At 43.3% G+C, this 25,255-nt stretch overlaps 1 long non-coding RNA gene across 1 annotated transcript in view; it reads left to right on the forward strand.

The window, feature by feature from the left end:
- Positions 1 to 11,890: 11,890 nt before the first annotated feature.
- Positions 11,891 to 25,255, forward strand: part of LOC114817024 — a 24,525-nt gene continuing 11,160 nt past the window's right edge. The window contains exon 1 of the long non-coding RNA XR_003764876.2: positions 11,891 to 11,986. This is a non-coding gene — a long non-coding RNA (uncharacterized LOC114817024). The remainder of the gene's footprint in view (positions 11,987 to 25,255) is intronic.

Below are 25,255 nucleotides of genomic sequence, written 5' to 3' on the forward strand. Positions count from 1 at the left end.
TAATGCCAACCAACTCACTGTATCTCGAGCTCACCTATCTCGCCGCCAAGCCCTTGCCCGCATCCTCTCACTGGCCTGGAACCTCCTCCCCCTTCATGCACAACAATCCACCCCTCTCCCCACCTTCAAAGCTTTATTAAAATCACATCTCCTCCGAGAGGCCTTCTCTGATTACACCCTCATTTCTTCTAACCGCCCTCCTTCTAGGTCACCCAGTCACTTGGATCTGAACCCCTTAAACCTTTGATATTTACCCCACCCCCAGTCCAACAGCTTTTACCTACACACCCTTATTCTCTGCCATTTCCCCTTTCTGTAATTTATTTCATGTGTATCTCACCCCTCTCAACTGTAAGCTCTTTGTGGTCAAGGTTCAGGTCAACCAACTCTGTTGTATTTTGCACCCCCCAGGAGCCTCTGCATACAGTAAGCACTCAGTAAATACCATTGATGGATCGATTTTACAGGAGTTGTGGCCCTATCCTTGCCAGCACTATGTTAAGGTTCTGTGTTAAGTTCCATCCGTCCTGTCTTCCTCCTGAACCCTCCTCCCCTACGTGTGTCAGCTCAGTTTAGCGTGCAGTACCAAGAAGACATCTCCCCGAATAAGAAGGAATTTTAAATGTGGAGGGAACTAGCTGAAGACTTACATTATGGAAGGGTAATTAACATCATCGTTCCACTAAAATAATTTACCTTTATCAACAGCACTTCTTTTTAATTGCCTCTCAGGTGGCTACTTCTCTCACAGGCTGCCGGTTTCCTTCCGTTGAAGTACGGCTGTGGCCATTTCCAGGTATTCAAACCCTGGAGCTGCACAGCTTGTAGACACGGTGTATATGTGGAGACCTTTGGTTCTCCTCTGGATCAGAAACACAAACTGGTCTGTAGCAGAGTGGCTCAGTGGAAACAGCATTGTCATGACCTCTGACATGGGTTCAAATCCCGGCTCAGCTGCTTGTCAGCTGTGTGACTTGGGGCAAGTCACTTCTCTGCGCCTCAGTTACCTCATCTGTAAAATGGGGATTAAGACTGTGATCCCCATATGGGACAACCTGATCACCTTGTATCCTCTCCAGCGCTTAGAGCAGTGCTTTGCACATAGTAAGCGCTTAACAAATACCATCATTTATTTTATTTTTTTACAAGCTTCTTTTGCTTCCACTGTACTCTCCCAAGCATGTCAAACAGTGTTTTATGTGCAGAAAACACCGTTGAGTGATTGCGTTGAAGATTTGGCATCTGCAGGTGGAAGATCAGTATCCTGAAAACACATGAACAGATTTTTCCCTGGGTCTCTAGGATTCCCCCCGGGTCTCTAGGATTCCCCCCGTAATGAGTTGGACCCAAAGTGGGACCATGTAAGGTCGAGTCCCATTTCAGAGCCTCCCTCAGTGGCCTGTCTGATCCTGCCCCAAAGTCCCTTGAGCTCCCCAGCCTCTGGTCCTTCCCATATACCTCTCTGCTGTGGCAGGCCGAGACCGGGTCTGGCTCCTGTTCCTCTCCCCACAGTGATAATTATGCCCCTTGGGTGGTCTGGCCTAGGCACTCCTGGGGAAGGCCAGGAGAGTTGGGAGGAAAGGGAGATCCTCGGCCAGATTCTTCTCCTCCTGATCTTCCCTCGAGCTTGCGCCCCACCTGCCCTCTCCTCCCACAGACAGGGCTGTTGTGGCTGGGACTGGGGATGTCAGAGGAAGGGGACGGGGAGTACTGTTGAACTGATTCCAGTGTGCTTTTTGTTGGCCAACAAGGGAATCTCTGAGGATGGTGAATCCTGAGCAAATCCCCATTTCACCCTATGGACAGTGCAGCTTTTTGCATGTAAGCACACACACAAACACAAGAATTTTAGAGTCTACTTTAGAATGTGAGCCCTCCACTGAAGTTTTGCTGAACTTTTGGCCTTTTGTTGCCTGCTATTCATTCATTCATTCATTCAGTCGTATTTATTTATTGCAAAGCACTGTACTAAGCCCTAAGAGAGCACAGTATAACAATGAACAGACACACACATTCCCTGCCCACAACAGGGAATTAACAACAATTTAGCAGTAGGAGTAATAACATTTGAGCACCCATTTGGTGGAGTGCTCTGTACTAAATGCTTGAGAAGTACAGAAAAGTGATTCATTCTCTCCCGTAAAGAGTCTACACCCTAATGAGGAAGACACACGTACGAACAACTAGAGTGGTCACAATAAACAAGTACTATACACATGAGTGCCAAGGAAGGTGTAAAAAAATTCATTAACCAGAGTTGGCTGAAGGGTTGATATGATTTGGGGCTCTGGGAAATTAATCAAGGAAAACTTGATCTGAATATGGGCAGAGCTGCGGCCTGTCTGATGTGGGGAAGGAGGAAGTTCTAAGCCCTGGTAATCAATCAGTCACTCACTTATTGAGTGCTTACTCTTTGCAGAGCGCTATACTGAGTGCTTGGGAGAGTACAGTAGAACAGAGTTGATAGACATGTTCACTGCCCATAATGAGTTTACAGTCTAGAGGGGAAGACAGTGTGAGCGAGGGGACGGAAGCAACGAATCAGGGCCTAGAGGGTGGAAAATTCTCAACATGGCTGGTGAATGCTGCTATGGCAGAACCATTTTCTAGTCGACCTCCCATTTGGAGGCTGGGGCTGAGAAAAGTGGAAGAGCATGGTCCAGTGGAAAGAGCACGGGACTGGGAGTCAGAGGATGTGGGTTCTAATCCCAGCTCCGCCACATGTCTGCTGTGTGACCTTGGATAAGTCACTTCACTTCTTTGGGCCTCTGTTACCTCATCTGTAAAATGGGAATTTAGATTGTGAGCCCCATGTGGGACAGGGACTGTGTCCAACCTGATTACCTTGTATCTACCCCTGTGCTTAGAACAGTGCTTGGCACGTAGTAAGTGCTTAATAAAATACCACAATTACTATTAAGAGTGAGATGGTATCTGGGTTCTGTTTATCCCCATGGTGTGGGGAACAGGTGGAGGATCCCTCGGGGACTCCCCCAAGGTCTATAAACAGCGTGGCCTAATGGCAAGAGCTCGGGCTTGGGAATCAGAGGACATGGGTTCTAATCCCAGCTCCACCACTTGTCTGCTGTGTGACCTTGGGCAAGTCACTTCACTTCTTTGGGCCTCTGTTACCTCATCTGTAAAATGGGGATTAAAACTGTGAGCCCCATGTGGGACAACCTGATTGGATTGTATCTACCCTAGTGCTTAGAACAGTGCTTGGTACATAGTAAGCATTAACAAATACCATTATTGTTATTATTATTATTTATAAATAGGACCCGGATATCCCCTCCTTCTCCCCTGCAGCTGCTCACTCTGGGTGGAAAATGGAGTAAAAAGCACCCCCCCCACACTGCCCCAACTCCCTCCAGCTCAGAGACAGAACTGCCCAGGAGAAGGGGATGAAGATCCTGAAGAACTCTCTCATTTCACCTCCCTTCTCCCCAAACTTCAGACCAAATCTGAACTCAGTAAATCAATCAATCCTATTTATTGAGTGCTTACTGTGTACAGAGCATGAGACACCTCCCCCCCCCTCCCAAGTCCCCTTGCCCCTCTGACCCTGAGTTCAGAGCAGGTCACTCTGTCCAAGAAAAATGTTCCCACCAAACTTCAAAATTCCCACTTTGAGCACAGTCTTTCCATTAGGTCTTCATTTACCAGAGAACCTTCTGACTAAGAAAATTTTTGTCCTCATCTTCATAAAACATATGAGTGTGAAGAAAAGATGCTAGAGAAATGTAAAAAAACCTTTAGAAAATTATGGCTTTCATATTGGGATATATTATTCTTTTATTGTATGCACAGATTAGGGCAATACATTTGTGTGTAATACTGTTCATAGATCATAGAGAATTAATGCTTTCTGAGATGGGATTTGAAGAGCAAGGTTTCAAAATAGAGCTACCTAGGAGAATGGGAGTTATATACATGCATCATGAGGAGACTAGATCCTTTTTGTCAGTGATTTACCGGGGATCCTACTTACAGCTGAACAGATATCTGATATAACAATTCATTGTTCTGACACATATTGCAATCATGATGTGCAGTTTTTAATGCATCATGTTACATTAGCTCAGCCCATGCTCTAGCACCGTGCAACATAAATTTCGCTGAAGGGAGTGACATAACAGGATACTGACTTTTCAAAGACACACACTATTTTTTCAGATCACATACCTTCTATCCATGAATGCCCAATTCAAAAATCAAGCTGGCAGACAAAAGTAGAGTGAATGAGTAGCTACAAACCAGCATATTTATTTTGCGTAGTTTCGCACATTCCTACTTGTGGCCAATGATGCCATTCAATTTTTATGTTGCAATGCATGAGTGCTGCTAATGGGCAAATTTTTTGTCACCTGCAGTACAATTTTATTCAGAGTTAGTCAGGAGAGGCCTGAAAGGTATTTGGATTGTAGAACACCAATGAAATCTTTCAAATGTTTACTCGTAGTTAGGAGGGATTGCTCAGTTTGAAATAGTCACAGAAATGGGGATAACTTGCTTTTCATCCTTATAACAATTTTACTTCCATTAGTGAACAACCGTTTGTCTGGGGCATATGTTTTAGAAGACGGCCACACCCCTGACTTCTGATCTTGATAAGAAATGAGACCCTCAAAAGATTATTATTTTGCAATAATTTGGATCTCATTAAAGAGTTATATACAAAACTCATTTGTACCAGTTGAGAAATAAAAATACAAAAAGCTAACCAAATTCTGAGCATCTCTTTTAATACTTTATATCCCTAATAATTTTCTCATGAGATCCCAATATTCTTCATTAGATGCCAGAATCCTCTTCTCAGTGGCATGTAATCTAAATTTGCCTTTTAGGGCAGCAAATAATTCCTGGCGGTGAGTTCTTGGGTGTCAGATTCTCATCCTTGATTAGTGTTTATAAAGAAAGGGATGGACAAGTGTGGTAAATTATAGGCACCAGTAGCATGTTTCCTCCTTTATTACATAAATAAAAATTAGTCTTCATCAAACTCCTGGAGAACAAGGCTCTTGAAATGCAAGATTATTTGCCGTGCCAAAGTTAAGGCTGAACAAAAATGTGTCTCTCAGAAATAACTAGACATCCCTTAATTAATTTGTGTAGTGTTACACGAGGCTAAATTCTGCTTTCTCTGTGCTTGAGTAGGGAGATGGGAGGAAGGAATGAGCATGGGGTCCAGCAGCCTGGAGGGAACAGAGAAATGGGGAAGAGGGATTGGGAGTGGTATGAAATTGGTGGGAGGTTGAGAAAGAGAGAGGGGAGAGTGGGGAAGGTTTGTGGTCAGAGAGGATGGGGTGAGGGGACAGGAGAGAGAGAGAGAGAGAGAATGAGAAAATGAGAGAATGCGATACAGGTATTCTCTGACACTAGTCAAGTGCCACTTCCAAGCCTTGGGACTTGATGATTGGAGCTGGGGCAGATGGAGCTTGGGTGCTTAAGATTGATAATACTAATATTACTACTACTAATATAATAGCATTTATGGAGTGCTTGGTATGTAATAATAATAATGATAATAATAATAATAACTGTGATATTTGTTAAGGACTTACTATGTGCTGGGCACTATTCTAAGCACTGGGTACACAGGGTAATCTGGTTGGACACAGTCCATATCCCAAATGGGGCTCACAGTCTTATCTCCATTTTATTCATTCATTCATTCAATTGCATTTTTGAGTGCTTACTGTGTGCAGAGTACTAAGTGCTTGGGAGAGTATAATATAACAATAAACACAGTCTCTGCCCACAGCGAGCTTACATTCTAGAGAGGAAGACATTAATACAAATAAATAAATTACAGATACGTACTTAAGTGCTGGGGGGTTGGGGGGGGATGAATAAAGGGAGCAAGGCAGAGGGATGCAGAAGGGATTGAGAGAAGAGGAGAGTGGGTCTTAGATTAGTACAGTGCTCTGCACACAGTAAGTGCTCAATAAATATGATTGAATGAATTGAAAGACCTCTTGGAGGAGATGTGCCTTCAGTAAGGCTTTGAACAGGGGGAGAGTTCAATTGTCTGTTGTCCAACTGTCCAATTGTCTGTTGGAATTGAGGAGGGAAGGTGTTCCATTCATTCAATAGTATTTATTGAGCGCTTACTATGTGCAGAGCACTGTACTAAGCGCTTGGAATGTACAACTCGGCAACAGATAGAGACAATCCCTGCCCAATGATGGGCTCACAATCTGAACAGGTCAGAGGGAGGACATGGGCGAGGGGCTGGCGGCAAGATAGATGAGATCGAGGTACTGTAAGAAGCTTGAGGTAACTGAGGCCCGGGGAAATGAAGTGACTTGCCCTAGGTCACATAGCAGACCAGTGGCGAAACCAGGATTAGAACTCAACATTAAAGGCTTAACAGAAACAGCTTTGGTTGTGTCCCAAAGATTGTAAACCTGGTGTGGGCAGGGATTGTCTCCTTTTATTGCTGAATTATACTTTCCAAGCGCTTAGTACAGAGCCCTGCACATAATAAGCACTCTATAAATATGATTGAATGAATGAATGAATGAACCCACATCCTTTGACTCCCAGGTCTGACTTCTTTCTACTAGGCCACACTGCTTCCTGTGTTAGCATTACGTTAATCACAGTATAATCGTATCAGACCCATCCCTGTCCCACAGGGAGGCTCACAGTCTAAATGGGAGAGAGAACAGGTATTGAAAACCATTTTATAGGTGAGGAAACCGAGGCACAGATAAGTTAAGCAACTTGCCCAAGTTCATGCAGCAGGCAAGTGATAGAATTGGGATTAGTTCCTCTGACTCCCAGGTCCATGTTCTTTCCACTAGGTCATATTGCTTCTCATGTCTGGTAAATACACTACATATAAAGGCGTCTGGTGCAGGATCTGATCAAGGAGGGAACAGATCAGCTGAAAACCAGACTGCCAGGTAAAAAACAAGGGATGAATGGCCACCCTCTTGACAGAGCTTCTCAAGACCCCCCCAGACCCCTCCCCATCTTCAGTAACCATCAAGTCTTGCTCCTTTCCCCTTAGAATATCCCCTGAAGCTTCTCCTCAAGCCAAAAGCATAACCTTTCAGCCCCTCAGTTCTCTCTGAAAGCCCACAGTAAGCATTCAGTGATATGGAAACAAAAATTTGACATCATCCAGTAAATCCTTCTTTGGTCTATACAGCTTGTTTCCCTGTAACGCTGTGATTTTGGGATTTATTGGCCTCCAGGTTGTCTGGAAATATATAGGTGCACTTTGGACAAATGCCCTGCTGAAGAGTGGAAAAACAAATACCACATGAATCTGCTGCTCTATTGTTCATTTTATCCCAAGCGCGTTCGAGGCTGACAGATGGTTTTGTGCAGATTCATCTTAAATTCTTTCTTATGAAATGTAGTCTGTTTCCGAGCATTTGTCAGGCTTACATCATTGCACTAATTTGGATATTGATGGGATTTGAAGTTCCACCTCAAATTTTCACCTGAACTTGGTTTTACAGGCAGGTGCAGATAGAGAATTCATCACTCTCAAGTGCAGCCTCTACCCCCACCCCACTTCCATTATAATGCTCTTCTTTTAGTGAAAACGTTATTGAATTTTAGTGCCTGTATTAGTTGAAGCACTCTCTCACATCCAAGAAACCTTGATTTTTAAATTGCACTTTCACATTACTTAGCTCATTTCTGTCCCACAACCCCTCTGTGAGCTAGGAAAAGGCAAATATTACGGGTTTTATCCTCAGGTTGCAAATGAGGAAACTTGGGTGCAGAAAGTTTAAGTGACTTGCCCAAGGTCACACAGCAGGCTGGAGTGAACAGCCCTGGTGATCAGACTCCCCATGTCTGTGCTCTTTCTACTACACCAGGCTTGGAGATAAACTTACCTTGACTTAAGCACTTCCCTCCCCTTCCTCTGAACCTTCTGACTATCTTGAATAGAGTCAAGATGATATCAATAATAATAATAATAAATAATGTTGATATTTGTTAAGCACTTACTATGTGCAGAGCACTGTTCTAAGCATTGGGGTAGATACAGGGTAATCAGTTTGTCCCACGTGAGGCTCACAGTCTTAATCCCCATTTTACAGATGAGGTAACTGAGGCATAGAGAAGTTAATGACTTGCCCACAGTCACACAGCTGACAAGTGGCAGAGCCGGGATTCAAACCCATGACCTGTGACTCCCCCAGCCCATGCTCTTTCCACTGAGCCATGCTGCTTCTCCCAGTCTGTGTCAACTTATCTACATTAAATAGATGTCATCTAATGCTAATGGAATCTCTAGTTTGTTAGCAAAAGCTTTGTTTTTGCAGGTAAAGATGTAAAAGATAACACTTTGAAAACTGGCTACTGTAAAAACCTAGTACAACATATTGTACAAAGTAGCCACAGAAGATAAGTTACTACTACTTAGCTCCTCTCTCCCCTCCATCTTTTCCCCCACTTCCCTACTTTGTCTCTGACCCCCTCCCCATCCCGTCTCTGTCCTTTCCTCACATTTCAATCAATTAATCAATCAACCATTTGTTAAGGACTTACCATGCTAAATCTGGGTAGAGTTATAATAAGATCAGACGGAGACAGTTCCTAAACCACATTGGAGGCTCACAGTCTAAGGGGGAGAGATAAAAGGTATTTAAGCCCCTTTTTACTCATGAGGAAACTGAGGCACAGGAAAGTTAAGTGATTTATCCTAAGTCATACAGCAGACAAGTGGCAGAGCTGGGACTAGAACCTGAATCCCTTGATTCCCAGGTCCATATCCTTTCCACTAGGCCATGTTTCTTCTCAGTACTCTATGCAGATCAATCAATCAAGGATATTCATTGAGTGCTTACTGTGTGCAGAGCACTGTAGAACGATATAATAGAGTCAGTAGACACAATCCCCACCCACAAGAGCACTTTACTAAGTACTTGGGGGAATGCAATTGAGTAAGAAGACACTGTCCTTGCCCTCAAGAATTTTATACTCTAGCCTCTCCCCATTCTTTTCATTGGTCCCCTTCCTCTATTTCATCTCTCCTCCACTTGAAAATGGGATGACTTGTTTCAGCCAGTCCATATGCTATTGAAATTAGGGGTTCAGGGAGCAGCTCCAGAGTGGAGAAGCATTATCATCAGTTTGAACTGAGCACCTCCTGGTATAAAACACAATCCCTTATCCCTAAGATTACTATATAATGGGAAAGACATGCCAAGATGAAATGGCATAAAGTGACTAATAAGCAATTGTGCAATATTCAATTAATTGAAGAAGCAGCATGACCTAGTGGATAGAACATAAGCCAGGGAGTCAGAAGGACCCAAGTTCTCTTTCTTCTTCTACCACTTGTCTGTTGGGTGACCTTAGGCAAATCACTTCACTTCTCTGGGCCTCATTTACCTCATCTGTAAAATGGAAATTAAAACTGTGAGCCCCATGTGGGACATGGACTGTGTTCAATCTGATTAGCTTGTATCTACCCCAACACTTAGTACAGTCCCAGTGACATAGTAAACATTTAACAAAACCATAAAAAATAGTATTTATTGAGCACTGACTGTATTAAGTGCTTGGGAGGGTACAGTACAATAGAGTTAGCAGACATGCTAACTCTTGCCTTGCCCACAAGGACTTTACAGACTGGAAGGGGAGACAGACACTAAATTACAAATATGGGAAATGTTCAGAGATCAAACACATACATAAATAATAAACACAGGCAAATCAATCAAAAATGAAATGAACAGCTTGAGGGAATGGCATTACTGAGAGTATTGGAGATGTCGCTCAGGTTAGGCTTTTAGGAGGAGGTGGTGATTGGCTAATAGGGTTAGTTTCACCTCCCTAAACTTGCTTTTCCCAGAGACCCTGGAGAGGGCACAGCCAGGTTACACTACTCCTGGCATATGGGGAGCTGCGCCCCTCCAAAGGTCTTCCTACAGAACCAAAAGTTTTTAACTAAGGTGGCTGCATGACTAACAATGATTCATTCATTCAATAGTATTTACTGAGCACTTACTGTGTGCAGAGCACTGTACTAAGCGCTTGTGAAGTACAATTCAGCAACAGAAACAATCCCCGCCCAACAATGGGCTCACAGTCTACAAGTGGGGAGGCAGACAGCAAAACAGGTAAACAGGCAGTTGTGGTATTTGTTAAGCATTTATTATGTGCCAAGCACTGTACTTATCACTGGGGTAGGTACAGTGAAAGTAGATTGCACAAGTCCCTCTCCCACAGGGGGACTCACTGTCTAAGAAAGAAGGTGAACAAGTTACTGAATTCCCATTTTACAGGTGAGGAAACTGAGGCACAGAAAAGTTAAATAATTTGCCCAAATCACACAGTAGGAAAATAGCTGAGTCAGATTTAGAACTCAGGCCTATGTCCTTACAACTAGGCCATGCTGCTTCTCATACAATAGACATTTTAAGGAAAATTGAAGACTCATTATTCTTTGGCCTCAATTTAGAACAAGGCCCTCCTAGAAACCTGTGCCCAAGAATGCTTAATCACCCAAAATATAATGATCTTCTTTCTAGAATATTTTGGGGGTGGGGTAGGGTGTGTTGTGTGTTTCACACTCTGCTCCCTATCCTATTTTCCAATACTTGTCAATATTTGATATTTTTTAAATAACACTTAATTCCCCAGGGTACATCCTTTTGATATATTATACTCTATCTCTGCAAATGATGAAGTGTTATTATCAACAAAAATTAATTATATTACCTAGGCTGAGTAAAAGTCATTAGATACAGCTGGTGTGAAAAATATGATTTCATAATAAGTATAAGGTTTCCCTGCCCAGAATGGGGAAGAGTACAGCCTATGCATTTAATTTTAGTAAAATAATCTCATGGAACATCTGCAGGGACCATTTTTGATATGAAATTAAATTGTGGTGCAGACAGAGGTTTTATTACATTTACATGGGCCCATAAAATAACTTTTATAGTTCCCAATGGTGCAAATCCTCCTTAATTTTGTTAATTATTTCCCCCCAGTTATCCTTAGCCATGTCTGCTAATTGAGTATTGATCTTGATAGTGAGATATGTCATGTTCTTAGAAATCTACTTAAATCCCCATTGAGTGAAAAGGACTGAGGGGACAGATCCCAGACAGAAGCAATGTTTCAGATAGATTCCAATTAATTTATAGCCAAAGATGGTGCCAGAGTCTTTAATGATTTTAACGTAAAGGGTGCAGGGTGAAAAGGGTTATGCTCCAGTAGTAGAAGATCTCCCTATCCCAAGAATGTTGGCATTAACCCCCAAGAAAGGCTCCTGTAATTGCAGCAGAACCAAAGAAGAGTGAAAAAAGTAGACACACCTGTCTGGTCCCTCATCCAAATTAAGCCTTAATGCACAGTCATTTCACCTGCTGAGAACAGTCTCTTCTGTAGCACCTGCTTAACTCCACCCCTCAGTGTAATAGTTAAGGACAAGGGTACACGGGAAAAAATCAATGGGGAGAAACAGCAATCTTGAAAATCCTTCAAAATCCCAGAAAACAAAGAGTTTGTTAGAGTTTACTTCTTAAGGAAGTTTGCTATATCAGTGTGACAGATAAAGAGGAGATAGGTGTTAGGTTGGCTATTAAGATATCCAGGGTAATAGTCTGATTTAGATATGATAAAGAGAGAAAAGAGTCTGCTTCTTCTTATTTTGGTTTTCCCCAGTTACCCATCCCAAGGATAATGCCAATTATAAGGGGAGAAGCTGTAAAAGGAAAAATAATTCAGTTAAACTCACAGAACCCTCCCTGCCAAAGTAAATTAGCAGGGTAGGTCAATTATGAAGCTCCACCTGATTAATTAGGGAGAACCAATCACCAGAGGATCTGGGGAGAGGGGCATAGTTTAGGAAAACTACTTGTAAAGGGCAAGGCAGAATGAGGTGATATTTGGGCAGTAAGTAGTTCATTAAGTTTTTTCTCTTTGCTGAAGGATATTTCAATGGTAGAAGTTGTGTTTTCTACCACAACTGGGGATGAAGCAGACTGGAAACTTCTCAAGGAAGGTAAGGTTCACTCATTTAATTGTTTTTATTGAGCACTTGCTGTGTGCACAGCACTGTACTAAGTGCTTGGCAACTACAATTCAGCAATAGAGACAATCCCTCCCCACAATGGATTTATAATCTAGAGGTGGGGAGGTAGACATCAACATAAAATGTTCTGTTGTTGGGGAGGGTTTATGTGCTGAATGACCTTTGATTTTGACTTTTTTAGAGGCATCTTTTCTTCTTTAGTATTCTTGTAGGGATTAAACTTTGGTTCACCCATTAAGGTGGTCAGCTATTAGTCAAAAGGAGAAGGGGCCACCCACTCCACAAAAACCTTTTGGGCTTGTTATCAAAAAGGTTAAGAGGCTTTTGTTTTCTTCTTGTTGGCAATAGGGAGTTATTTGGGAGGGCCAAATCCCTTCATGACCCACTTTCCTGAAGGGAGTTGGATGTTTTACCCCAAGCTGAATGGCAATAATGAGCAAAGAAAGGGGGAATCCTTAAAGGCAGCTCCTGCAACAGGGAAAAATTTTTAGAGGGTTTGAAACCTGCAACTTAAGGGATGGAAACCTTTCTAAAATTGACTCTGAGACTTTTCTCAACAGGTATATGGGGTGGGATGGAAGGGAGAAGTCTGGCCTTTCAACTCCATATTCACTTCTCTGTTTTTTCTGAGTAAAATCAAGAAATGGCAGGCATACTTCTCTGGTCCCCATCTCCCTGAACTTGATTATACCTGTGGCAATCATCTACTCACCTTGGGGAAAAAAAATGTGATTATCCAGGGATTGTTCTGCCTAAGTAAGTTGAAAGCTTATGGATTTAAAGAACTCTATTTGTGTTTCCATGGACAACTGCTGACATACTTAAAGAAATCTGTGTTTGGAACCTGAATAATAGTGTGAAAGTGTTTGAATCTGGCCTGGATTTTCCCTTTTGAGTCTTCCTGAATATTACACTAAACTTTTTCCTCTCAGACCACCACTGTCAGTTCAAGGGACAAGAAGTAATTACATTTCCCAAATCCTCCCTCCAGCCCAGTAATGACCAGTTTGCTTAGGATCCCACCTAAGGCAGGTGTAGTTTATTGGACTTAAGGCAGGGAAGAGAAGCAGTGTGACCTACTGGAAAGATCCCAGGTCTGGGAGTCAGAGAACTTGGTTTTAATCCCTGCTCTGCCACTTACCAACTATGATTTTAGGAAAGTTACCTAACTTCTCTGGACCTTCAGTTTCCTCATCTGTAGAAAAGCAGAGTGGCCTAATGGAAAGAGCACTGGCTTGGTAGTCAGAGGACCTGGGTTCTAATCATGGCTCTACTAATTGCTTGCTATGTGGCCCTGGGCAAGTCACTTAACTTCTCTGTGCCTGTTTCCTCAACTGTAAAATGGGGACTAAAACCAAGTCCTCCTACTCTGATCTTGTATCTACCCCAGCTTTTAGTACAATGCTTGTATACAGTAAGCACTTAAATGTCAAAATAATTATGGGGATTAATTATCTGTTCTCTCTCCCACTAAGTGTGACCCCAGTATGTACAGGGAATGAGTCTGATCTGATTGCATTTTATGTACCTCAGTGCTTAGTACAGTGATTAGCTCAAGTGTGCCACCAATATTATTACTGTTTGTGAGGGGTTCAGAACTGGGAGTAAAAGGAGTTTCTGCCTTTCCATCCTGTACTCAGGTTTTCATACTGGGGGTTTGCCTGAGAGAGCTTCTCAGCTATCTGGTGCCTGATCCCACATCCCCTAAACAAAACCTTGGCCTCACACCCATCTTGTAACTCCTGTGATCTCTCTCCTGCTGAAACCACCCCAGTTACACCCTGATCCTCTGGTCTTCACAAAAGCAATGACTTCTTTTCACCCACCCTTCCTTGACCTCAGTGAAGGAGGAATTCAGAGCGTTCCCTTTCTCCCAAACATCACAGAGGTTCTTAGAGAACCCATGAACACTAAAGGGTTAAGGCTTCCTCAGAATCCACACTTCGCCAACTCCCCCCAATCCCCTTGACCTCTCCATTTATCTCATCCCAATCTGTGGTTCAGCTTCTCTTCTCTGATTGGAAGGCCATTCTCCAAACCGGAATATTAGCTGCCCCAAACCTATGAGAAGCTGGTGGTTGGGGAGGAAAACTGCTGATTGGAAAGAGGGGCCAGGAGCTCCAGGAGGAAGCTTCGGTATCATTGTTTCCATTTCCTTAAAGGCCTTGTTGAGTTTGTCAGGGTTGTACCTGACATCTAGAATGTTGTCTCTAGCAGATGACATTTCCAAAGAAACAACTTCATTATTGGAAGCACTCTAGACCTAATACCAATGAGAAACTTCACCAAAATGACATCCTTAAGGAGGTTTTTACCCTCTCACAGTCATACCTGGAGAGTTTCCAGTATTCTACCAGTTTTGACTACTGGCTACTAGATCAAACTAGAATGGTCAGCTCTGCATTCCTAGACTGGACAGTCTAGTTCTTGGGTGTGGCACCTTTCAGGATATAGCAGTGTGGCCTAGGGCAAAGACAGTGGGCCTAGGAGTGAGAGGACCTGGGTTCTAATCCCAACTCTGCCAAATATCTGCTATGTGATCTTGGACAAGTCATTTAACTTCTCTGTGTCATAGTTACCTCATCTGTGTAATAGGGATTAAATCCCACTCGCTCCTACCTAGATTGTGAGCCCCATGTGGGACAGGGACTGAGTTCAACCTGATTAACCTCTCTCTACACCAATGCTTACCATTATTGGCAAGGTTCCATCTTGGAATCCACATAGAGTTGCTACTGAAATTAGTCATAAGCATCAAGAACCTCCAGTGGTTGCCCATCGGCATCAAACTCCTTACCATTGGCTTTAATAATAATGTTGGTATTTGTTAAGTACTTACTATGTGCAGAGCACCGTTCTAAGCACTGGGGTGGATACAGGGTAATCAGTTTGTCCCACGTGAGGCTCACAGTCTTAATCCCCATTTTACAGATGAGGAAACTGAGGCACAGAGGAAGTGAAGTGACTTGCCCACGGTCACACAGCTGACCAGTGGCAGAGCCAGGATTCGAACCCATGACCTCAGAATGCCAAGCCCGGGCTCTTTCCACTGAGCCACGCTGCTTCTCTAACCACGCTGCTTCTCTACTCAATCACCTTGTCCCCTCCTACCTTCCCTCCCTGATTTCCTATGACAACACGGCTCCCACACATTTCTTCTCTAATTCCTACCTATTCACTCGATCTCACCTATTTCACTCCTGACCTCTTGCCCATGTCCTGCTTCTGGCCTGGGATGCCCACCCTCTTCATATCCCACAGATGATCACTCTACCCCCCTAAAAAGCCTTATTAAAAGCACATGTCCAAGAGGTCTTTCCTTACTAGGCCCTCATTTCCTCTTATTCTCTTCTGTGTCGCCCTTGCATTTGGATTTGCCTCCTTTATCCCTCTCTTGGCCCCACAGTACCTGTGTACATATCTGTAATTTTATTGAGAAGTAGCATAGCCTAGTGGATAGAGTACAGGTCTAGGAGTCAGTAGGACCTGGCTTCTAATTCCGGCTCCACCACTTGTCTGCTGTGTGACCTGTGGCAAATCACTTCACTTCTGTGTGCCTCAGCTCATCTTTGGAATGGGGATTAAGACTGTGAACCCCATGTGGGACATGGATTTTGTCCACCCTGATTAGCTTGTATCTTCCCCAGCACTTAGAACAGTACTTGACACTTAAGTGCTTAATAAATATGAACATCGTTATGTCTCTCCCCCTCTAGTCTGTAAACTCACTGTGGGCAGGAAACACATCTACCAACTCTGTTACACTGTACTCTGCCAAGCCCCAGTACAGTACTCTGCACACAGTAAGTGTTCAGTAAATACAATTTAGTCTGGGGGAGGCTTGGACCTGCCCTGATGAAACATTCATGAGCACATCCATTAGATATTATCCATCATACCAAAGTGTGGGGCTGGGTTCTGGAAGAGGTGTCCCAGCACTGAAGCCATGTTGGCAGCTTCTCCTCTGTTGGGCTGGGCATGTGTTCCCTCTGGCAGGCTACCTAAACATCGTTTGCTGGGAGGCGCTTCCTGTTAAGGGCTGGTTGAGTCCATTTAGAGTTCAGAACCAAGAATCTACTTTAAGGAATCAATAGTAATGATAATGGTTTGCTAGGTGTCACTTGTGCTCTCCTATCCTTGTTTTAATTGTAGGATTTTCTTTTCTGTCAGTGACCTCAGAGTTCTGATGCTGAACCACAACCCAGCAGGCAGTTATGTTGGTTGGCACTTTGGCTCTCAGTAGCCACATTAGCCAGTTGCTGCTTTTCAGGATTTTAGTTTGGTCTCTAAACCCTGCAGAAGAAATATTTTTTTTTAAAGGAATTTGCAAAGCTCTTATGTCCCAGGCACTATACTAAGTATCAGGGTAGATAAACTAATCAGGTTGGACACAATCCACATCCCACTTGGGGCTCACAGTCTTAATCTTCATTTTACAGATGAGGTAACTGAGGCCTAGAGAAGTGATGTGCCCAAAGTCACATAGACAATTGGTCAAGCTGTGATTAGAACCCAGGTCCTTCTGACTTCAAGGCCTGTGCTCTAACCACTAGGCCATGCTGCTTCACATCCAGAATCTCCAGCATTATACCTGGGAGTTAACTTCTAGGCACGTCACTTCACTTCTCTGTGCCTCAGTTACCTCATCTGAAAAATGGGGACTGAGGATATGAGTCTCATGTGGGACAGGGACTGTGTCCAACTTGCCTTACCCCAATGTTTAGTACAGTGCCTGGCACATATAAGTGCTTAAAAAAATACCATCATTATTATTAGGCTTCTGGAGCATAAGCAGGTGATCCCAGGGGAGCAGCAATCAGATGAGGTTGCACTGTACAAAAAATTTCTCAGAGTATCTTTGTCATTTTTGGTGACGGCATGGGAGAGTCTGGGTTGTCAGTGCAGCATAAACCAGGATGTGTTCATGGGGAGTGTGGCACAGGAGAAAGAGTTGTTTGGTCTCTAAACTGGGAGCTCTCCTAAGCACTTCATACAGTGCTATGATGGGAATACTGGGTTCTTGTCCTAGTTCTGCTGTTTGACCGTGGAGAGGTCACTTAACCTCTCTGTGTATGTTTCCCCATCTGCAAATTAGGGTAAGAATCCTGGTGTCTCTACCTCTTAGATCATAAAAGCTGTGTCTACTAGTGCTTGGCACTTAAGGTATGTTTATTGCTACAGAACTGCTTCCTTTCCAATTAAATCTTTAGCACTGACATGGGAGCCTCACTACTCTGGCTTTCCAATCTCTCATCTGTCCTCGGCTTCCTTTCCTCCTGCATTTCGCCATCCCAGAATGCCAGTTTTTCTCCTCCTCAGCTTGGATGGAGACCAAACAACTCCCATATCTCTCAATTTTGTACTCCAGTAGTTGGCCAAAACCCTTCAAATCCTTTAGCTTCTCATGAGTACCTGGACTCTTTTGAAGGTTAAATACAGACTAGGTAAATTCCCTGTGTCACTCAGAGTTAAGCAGAAACTTTTATTTCCCAACCATGTCTCTCCTCCCTTCCCTGCTAATGCAAGCATGTAGCTCTGAGTCCATGCTGAAAATCCACTTCCAAGCCTCTCTACAGTCCAAAAGACAAGAACTACAGAGTAAAGTCAATAGTATTTGGACACCCACCAGCTGAAGAGCATTGTAGTAAGTGCTTGGGCTAGATTCATTCAATTGTATTTACTGGGTGCAGAGCACTGTACTAAATGCTTTAAAGAGTACAATATAGAAATACAGACATTCCCTGCCCACAGTGAGCTTACAGTCAAGAGGGGGAAACACATTAATATAAATTACAAGTATGTACATAAGTACAGTGGAGGCAGGATGAATAAAGGGAGCAAGTCAGAGCAATGCAGAAGGGCAAGGGAGAAGAGGAAAGGAGGGCTTAGGGAAGGCCTTTTGGAGATGTTCCTTCAATAAGGCTTTGAAGAGGGGGAGAGTAATTGCCTGTTGGATATTAGGAGGGAGTGTGTTCCAGGCCAGAGGCAGGATGTGGGCAAGAGGTTGGAAACAAGATAGATGAGATCGAGGTAGAGTGAGAAGGTTAGCATAGAGGAGCAAAGTGTGCAGGCTGGGTTGTAGTACAATATGATGCCCAACCCTAAGGAACTTACCATCTAGCAGGGAGACAGAAATTACAACTAAGATGAAAAGGAATGAAAAATGGGTATATGGAAGAGTAACTGCCTGCTGTGTGACCTTGGGCAGGTCACTTCTCTGATCCTCAGTTACCTCATCTGTAAAGTGGGGATTGAGACATTAGCCCTATGTGGGGACAGGGACTATGTACCCTTCTAGACTGTGAGCCCATTGCTGGATAGGGGTTGTCTATCTGTTGCCAAATTACTTTCCAAGCACTTAGTACAGTGCTCTGCATGTAGTAAGCACTCAAATATGATTGATTATTTTGCATCTATCCCAGAACTTAGTACAGTTCCCAGCACATAGTAAGTGCTTAAGAAATACCAGAAAAAATGTTTAAATAGTAGCTCATGTCTGAGTAGAGAAGTGCTGTGGTTAGTTGGGAGGGCAGCAGCACAATAGTACAAAGGTGGGACTGAGTTGCATGTCTGAGCAGCCCAGAATTCTCAGTCAGTGGCAGAGGTGAACCAGATTTGGGCAAGGGCCTGGTGATCCTCACACTTCCTGTTTAGGATCTCTCAAAGAGTGGCCATCCATCCTGTTTTTTTGGGTTTTTTTTAAATGTGCTTATTAAGCATTTACTACCTGTCAAGCACTATCCAAAGTGCTGGAGTAGAGCATGGCTAAGTGGAAAGAGCATGGGCTTTGGAGTCAGAGGCCATGAGTTTGAATCCCAGCTCTGCCACTTGTCAGCTTTGTGACTGGGCAAATCACTTAACTTCTTTGTGCCTCAGTTACCTCATCTGTAAAATGGGGATTAAGACTGTGAGCCCCACATGGGAAAACCTGATTCCCCTCTGTCTACCCCAGCACTTAGAACAGTGCTCTGCACATAGTAAGCGCTTAACAAATACCAACATTATTATTATTATGAGGATGGACACAGTCCCTATTGTACTTGGGACACAGTCTAAGGAGGGAGTAGGACTTAATTTCCCTCTTTCATATGAGGAAACTAAGGCGCAGAGAAGTTGACTTTCCCAAGGACACAGAACTGCCAGCCCACTCTTCAAAAAAACACAACTCCAGTTGTTGCCCATATACTCCATATCAAATAAAGACCCCTCACCTTTGGCTTTAAGGCACTCCAACACCTTGCCCCCTCCTACCTCTCCTCACTACTCTCCTTCTACAACCCAGCCCACACATTTTGCTCCTCCAATGCTGACCTTCTCACTGTGCCTCGATCTCTCCTATCTCACCGCCGACCCCTAGCCCACGTCCTGCCTCTGGCCTGAAAAGCCGTCCCTCCACAAATCCAACAGACAATTACACTCTCCCACTCTTCAAAGCCTTATTGAAGGCACATCTCCAAAAAGCCTTCCCAGACAAGCCTCCCCTTTCCTCTTCTCCCACGCCCTTCTGCCTCACCCTGACTTGCTCCCTTTACTCTCCCCCATCTCCACAGCACTTATGTACGTATTTGTAATTTATTTGTACTGATATGTCTTTCTCCCTGCCGCCCCCACCTGCCATAGACTGTAAACTCATTGGGGGCAGGGAATGTGTCTGTTGTTGTATTTTACTCTCCCAAGCACTTAGTACAATGCTCTGCACACCATAACTACTCAAGATTAAATGAAAGTGTTGGAGCTTGGATTGGAACCGAGGCAATCTGATTGGGACCACATTCTTTCCACTGGGCTACTGTACTTCCTTATACTATCTTGAAATGCCATGATAGTTTGGTTTCCTCTGGTTTGTTCACAGATACAGCTAAATACCTTGTTATCCAATACTTCTGATAACCTTCCTCTGAGCAAGGGAAAGGAGAGTCCTAAGAGGGTAGACCTGGATCTGAGGAGCTAGGGACAGTGTCAGAGGGTCTACCAAACAAATGTTCTAAAGACTTTGTAGACCTGCAAAAAAGGTTCCATAAGAAGTCATTACATTAAGCTACCTGACAACATAAATCTCTTCTGAGAAGCAGCATGGCCTAGTGGAAAGAGCACGGGCCTGGGAGTCAGCACCTGGGTTCTAATCCCGGCTCCGCCACTTGTCTGCTGTGACACTGGACAAGTCACTGCACTTTTCTATGCCTCTGATTCATCTGCGAAAGGAGGATTAGAGACCTATTCTCCCTCCTCCTTAAACTATGAGCCCCATGTGGGACAGGGGTTGTGTTCAATAAAGGCTATCATGCCGGGGCAGCCAATATCTATAACTGCTGTCAAGCAGCCATCCTATCCACTTTAGACCTCCCACTGGTGGGCCTGGGCCTGGTCCAACAAACTGGACCAAGTCATGGGCAGGTTAAGCCACTTTTAGCCCTAGGTATTTGGTCCAGGCGGGGCTCCAATACACGGTACCCAAACCCAGACTCACATGTGGAGCTGCAGAGTAAAACCTGGAGCAGCTCCATCTTTGAATATGAAGACTAAAGTGTAAGGTAAAGATTAAGACGAGCTCAATATTAATGGAATTTTAGGACCTGAACCTTCTGTCCTGTGAATCTTCCCATTCTGCAAAGGAAACAGGTTCAGTCAACTACACCCCATCAAGCAGACAGGTAATCAATCAGTAATCACACTTATCAGTTCCAGCTGAGCTCTTATCCGTAAGACTGTTACAATAACCTCTATCTGTCCCATGTAAGTAGGAACAATCTTTCTGACATCGGTTATAGCAAAGGTTTGGACATGGAGGCTCAGTCAAGATGGTCGGAATATCTTCTGTAGTTCCTTAAGAAGGCTTCAGTTGATATTAGGTTTAAATATGGGCTGCTTTCTGAAGCAAAATCATCTTCATTTTACTAAGGGAAGGTAACTTGATCTTTGGGATTTTTTTTTTTAAGCCTTTGAAATAAGACCCTTGAATTCAGGGTTTTCACTACTAGGTACCCAACACCACTAGGTTCAATTTCAAATCTTTAGCTGCAGATTCTCACATTGAAGGCAAACTTGTCCAAAGTCATTTCACTGTAGGAAAATGTTTATTTTTCAAAGCCCTGAAAAATCAAACGTTTTTATTGAACATGTTCTCTGTGCAGAGCACTGTATTAAGCACTTGGGAGAGTTCCATGTAAGAGCTGGTAGATATTCCCTGCCCACAATGAACTCACAGTCTAGAGGGGGAGATTATCTGTGATTAAAGGGTTGCCCTACATCTTTGGGTGACACTATGGGTTGACTTGCCTAACACTGCATTTTGAGCAGTTCTGTAAGGGTGGAAATAGCCTATTCCAGAGTGAAAAGAGGGGGTAACAGTGTACACCCAGGGGCACTCTGGGAAGGTGATCATGGACCTGTGGTGATCCTGGCACACTCAGTTCTGTCGTAGCATGTTTCCATGTGGCATTCTGGTTAAAATGCAGCCGTAGAACTAGGGAACACTCTTTTAGCACCACGTCTGTCTGGACCCAGTACAACATCGTTGGAAGAAATAGTAGTGTGCATATGCATGGTATCAGACTTGGGATGATGGGATGTTTTCTTTATTGCAGGGTTCTGCAAACACACAACCCCTACATTATAGGAGACTTAGGTGTGGTCTTTCAGAAAAGGAATTTAAATATTCCATCCCTCTGCTATAAGCAGGCACTCTACTCCAGCTGACACCCAGTTCCACTAATGCGATCAAGATGAAGAAACTGTGGATAATCTAGGGCCTATATTCCTCTTGGTTTGTTTTTATTTTTTTTTTAGAGGGAGCAACACTGATGTCTCACATTGACATGACACTCACTCGAGCACTGATATTCCTTGGAAAAAAGCCCCACTATTGACCCAGCAGAAAGAATATGACTCTGGCTACTGGATCTGGGTTCTAGCAACAGAGCCTATTGGAAAGAGCATGTTCCTGGGAATCAGAGCATGTGGGTTCTAATCCTGGCTCTTCCACATGTCTGTTGTGTGACCTTGGGCAAGTCACTTAACTTCTCTCTCTCTGTTACCTCACCTATAAAATGGGGATTAAGACTGTGACCCCAGTGTGGGACAGGGACTGTGTCCAACCTGATTATCTTGTATCTAACCCAGTGCTTAGAGCAGTGCTTGGCACATAGTGCTTAACAGACAGCAATTATTGTTATTGTTCATTGTCGTATTTATTGAGTGCTTACTGTGTGCAGAGCACTTTATTAAGTGCTTGGAGAGTACAATTCAGCAAGAAAGAGACAATCCCTGCCCATAAAGAGCTCACAGTCTAGAATTATGAAGGAAGTACTGGCTGTAACTATGCCATCAGTGGTGAAGACTTCTAACAGAACCATTTAGGGGAACCCCAAGTTGGAGAGGCCCAGCATCAATCCTGAAAAATGGCTGGTTTAACAAAGACTGCAGTGACTCTCAAGGCAATCACCTGCTAGGTTACAGCACAACACAATATCAACACTATACTACAATCACTTTGGACATAAATAGGTCCTGCGCATATCTCTGTGATCACTTCAGGAGGCTGAAGCCCTGCCCACCTACTCCTTGAACTCCATAATAATAATTACAATAATTGTAGTATTTGTTAAGCACTTAGTATGCGCCAGACACTGTTCTAAGCACTAGGGTATATACAACACAATCAGGTGGGCTCAGTCCCTGCTTAGGGCTCACAGTCTTAATCCCCATTTTACATATGAGGGACCCAAGGCACAGAGAAGTGAAGTGATTTGCCCTATGTCACAGAGCAGGCAGGTGGCAGAGTTTGGATTAGAACCCAGGTCCTTCTGACTCCCAGGCCCCTGCTCTATCCGCTCAGCCACACTACTTCTCTATGCCCCAGCAGATTTAGGTTAGTAAGAACCAGAGTGAGTAGCACTTCACAGATCTAACACAATTCCTTTGAACTCTACTCTGTCTCATTCTCTGATTTCATATTCACCTTGACTGCCCCGGCTTCAATCCCCTCATTCAGGCTGTTGAATGCCCACTCTCCCCAATTAATCAATTCCAATTTTTTAAGCATTTACAGAGTGCAGAGCACTGTTCCAGGTGCTTGGGGGAGTACAATACAATACAAGTTGGTAGACATGATCCCTGGCCTCAAGGACCTGTCAATCAAAGACCTTCTAAAATCCCACCTGCCTTGATTATGTGACTTAGAGGACAAGTCATTATCTCTGTCATTTAGACTACTTTTATACCCATTTTCAGCAGTCTTATTCATGTTTATTCAAATGAATAAAGAATTTAATTGTATTTGTCATCCTCCCCTGTTCCTGTGGACAGAACATGTTACCAGTGGGTTTCCCTTATTTCAGTTCCATGCACCTTCAATAAATACAATTTCTACTATCATACTTGGTGCAGGGTCCCAGAATCAGGATTCAGCAATCCTTCTTGATGGGAGATTCCTTTTTTCCAAAGAACAATTTATTTTTTTTCTCTGTTCAAGGTCTTCAGGGATGAATTGGCAATTCTAAATATAATATTCAAATCAAGCATATATGTCTAGATGCTTTCGGGCATAGAATGTAAAGTTTAGAAACATTGATCCATGACTACACCCAATATAAAAATTCACATTGTTTTTACAGTATGGTAAAATCTAGTTTCTACTGCAGAGATTATTCAAGTTTTTTGAACTATTAATTTTTTTTTAATGTAATTCCTATGAAAGAAATATAGGTCTTATATTACTGTGCATTTAATGGCAGATGGAAAAGGATTTCACACAAGATCTTTCTCTCTCCCAACAAAAACAGTACTCAGGCTTCACCATTGCAGATTGATAACAGTATACTTTTTTTTGAACCTTACTATTGTAATGCATTTTACATACAAGCACAAGACATATACCTTACCCACAGGGAGTTCATGCTCCAGATGAAGAGAGTGACATTGGAATATTCACAAACAGCAGTAGCAGAATAAAGTTTAAATAAGCCTAGGTATTCACAAGGGCTGAAAAGACTCAGAGACTGATGGTTAATTGGAACTCTTGTGGATGAGAGAATTCTAGCAGGGCTTTGACAAGTAGGGCAAAACTGGTCATTGGTCTTTACAGGGTTAATAAGCCAGGCAGAGATAGTTACTTCATATATTGTCGCAGTGGTATATAAAAATCACTTCATAAAGATGGAATTACTGTCAGTAAATCACTTTTTTTAAAAAAGTGCTTATTAGCTATGGGCCAAGAGCCGATGTAGACGTAAGATTATTAGTTCAGATAGAATCCCTGTCCTACAGAGGACTCAAATTATAAGAGGCCAGGAGAGCAGGTATCTTATCCCCTTTGAGCCCCAGTAAAATGGGGATGAGTGATTTAACCAGGGTCACCCAGTTGATTGTGGAGTGATATTAGAACCCTGGTCACTTCTGTTTGGGGCCAAGAATAAGATCCAGTTCTCAGATGTTTCTTCATTAAGTTTCCTCCTTTTTTGGGTGGTTCGTGGTGGTGAGAGAACCTCCCCAAACCTGCAGTGTACATTGTCATATTTATTGAATGCTTACTGTGTGCAAAGCACTGTTGTAAGCACTTGGGAGAGTACAGTGTGTTCAAGTGCATGTCATTGGAAGCTCACTTTATAACTGGGTGTATGGTTCCAGGGTTTATCACAATTCCCATGTGATCTGGGGTTTCCAGGGTACTATCACAGTTTCCAAGCTATCTTGGGTGGATTTTCAGCAGACTTCTTGTAGTTTGAGGGGTTAAAAGATTAGCTCAAATGTGCTCTTAATTTTTAAGCCTTGTAAATTTATTTTTCATTATTAATATTAAATTACCTGATCTCATCTATCTTGCTTCTGACCCCTTGCCCACTTCCTCCCTCTGGCCCACTCCCTCCCCCTTCCTATACAACAGACTTCCACTCTCTCACCATAAAAACCTTATTAAAATCACATCTCCTAGAAGAGGTCTTCCCTGATTGAGTCCCCATTTCCCATACAACCTTTCTCTCCTGTATGACTTATGAACTTGAATTTTTACACTTTAAGCCTTGATATCCACCCCACCCTCAGCCCCATAATCCTTACGCACATATCCGTAGTTTAATGCCTGTCTTCCCTTCTAGACAAGCTTCTTGTGGGCAGGGAATATGTCTGTTACTGCTGTTGTACTCTGTCAAGCAAGTACAGTGCTCTGCAAACAATACGCTCAATAAATATCACTGTAAGCTCCCTGAGAGCAGGACACAGTCTTACCAACTTTGGTGTATTGTA

The sequence above is a fragment of the Ornithorhynchus anatinus genome, chromosome 1 (genome assembly GCF_004115215.2).
Source record: "Ornithorhynchus anatinus isolate Pmale09 chromosome 1, mOrnAna1.pri.v4, whole genome shotgun sequence".
In the NCBI taxonomy this organism is placed as follows: Eukaryota; Metazoa; Chordata; class Mammalia; order Monotremata; family Ornithorhynchidae; genus Ornithorhynchus; species Ornithorhynchus anatinus.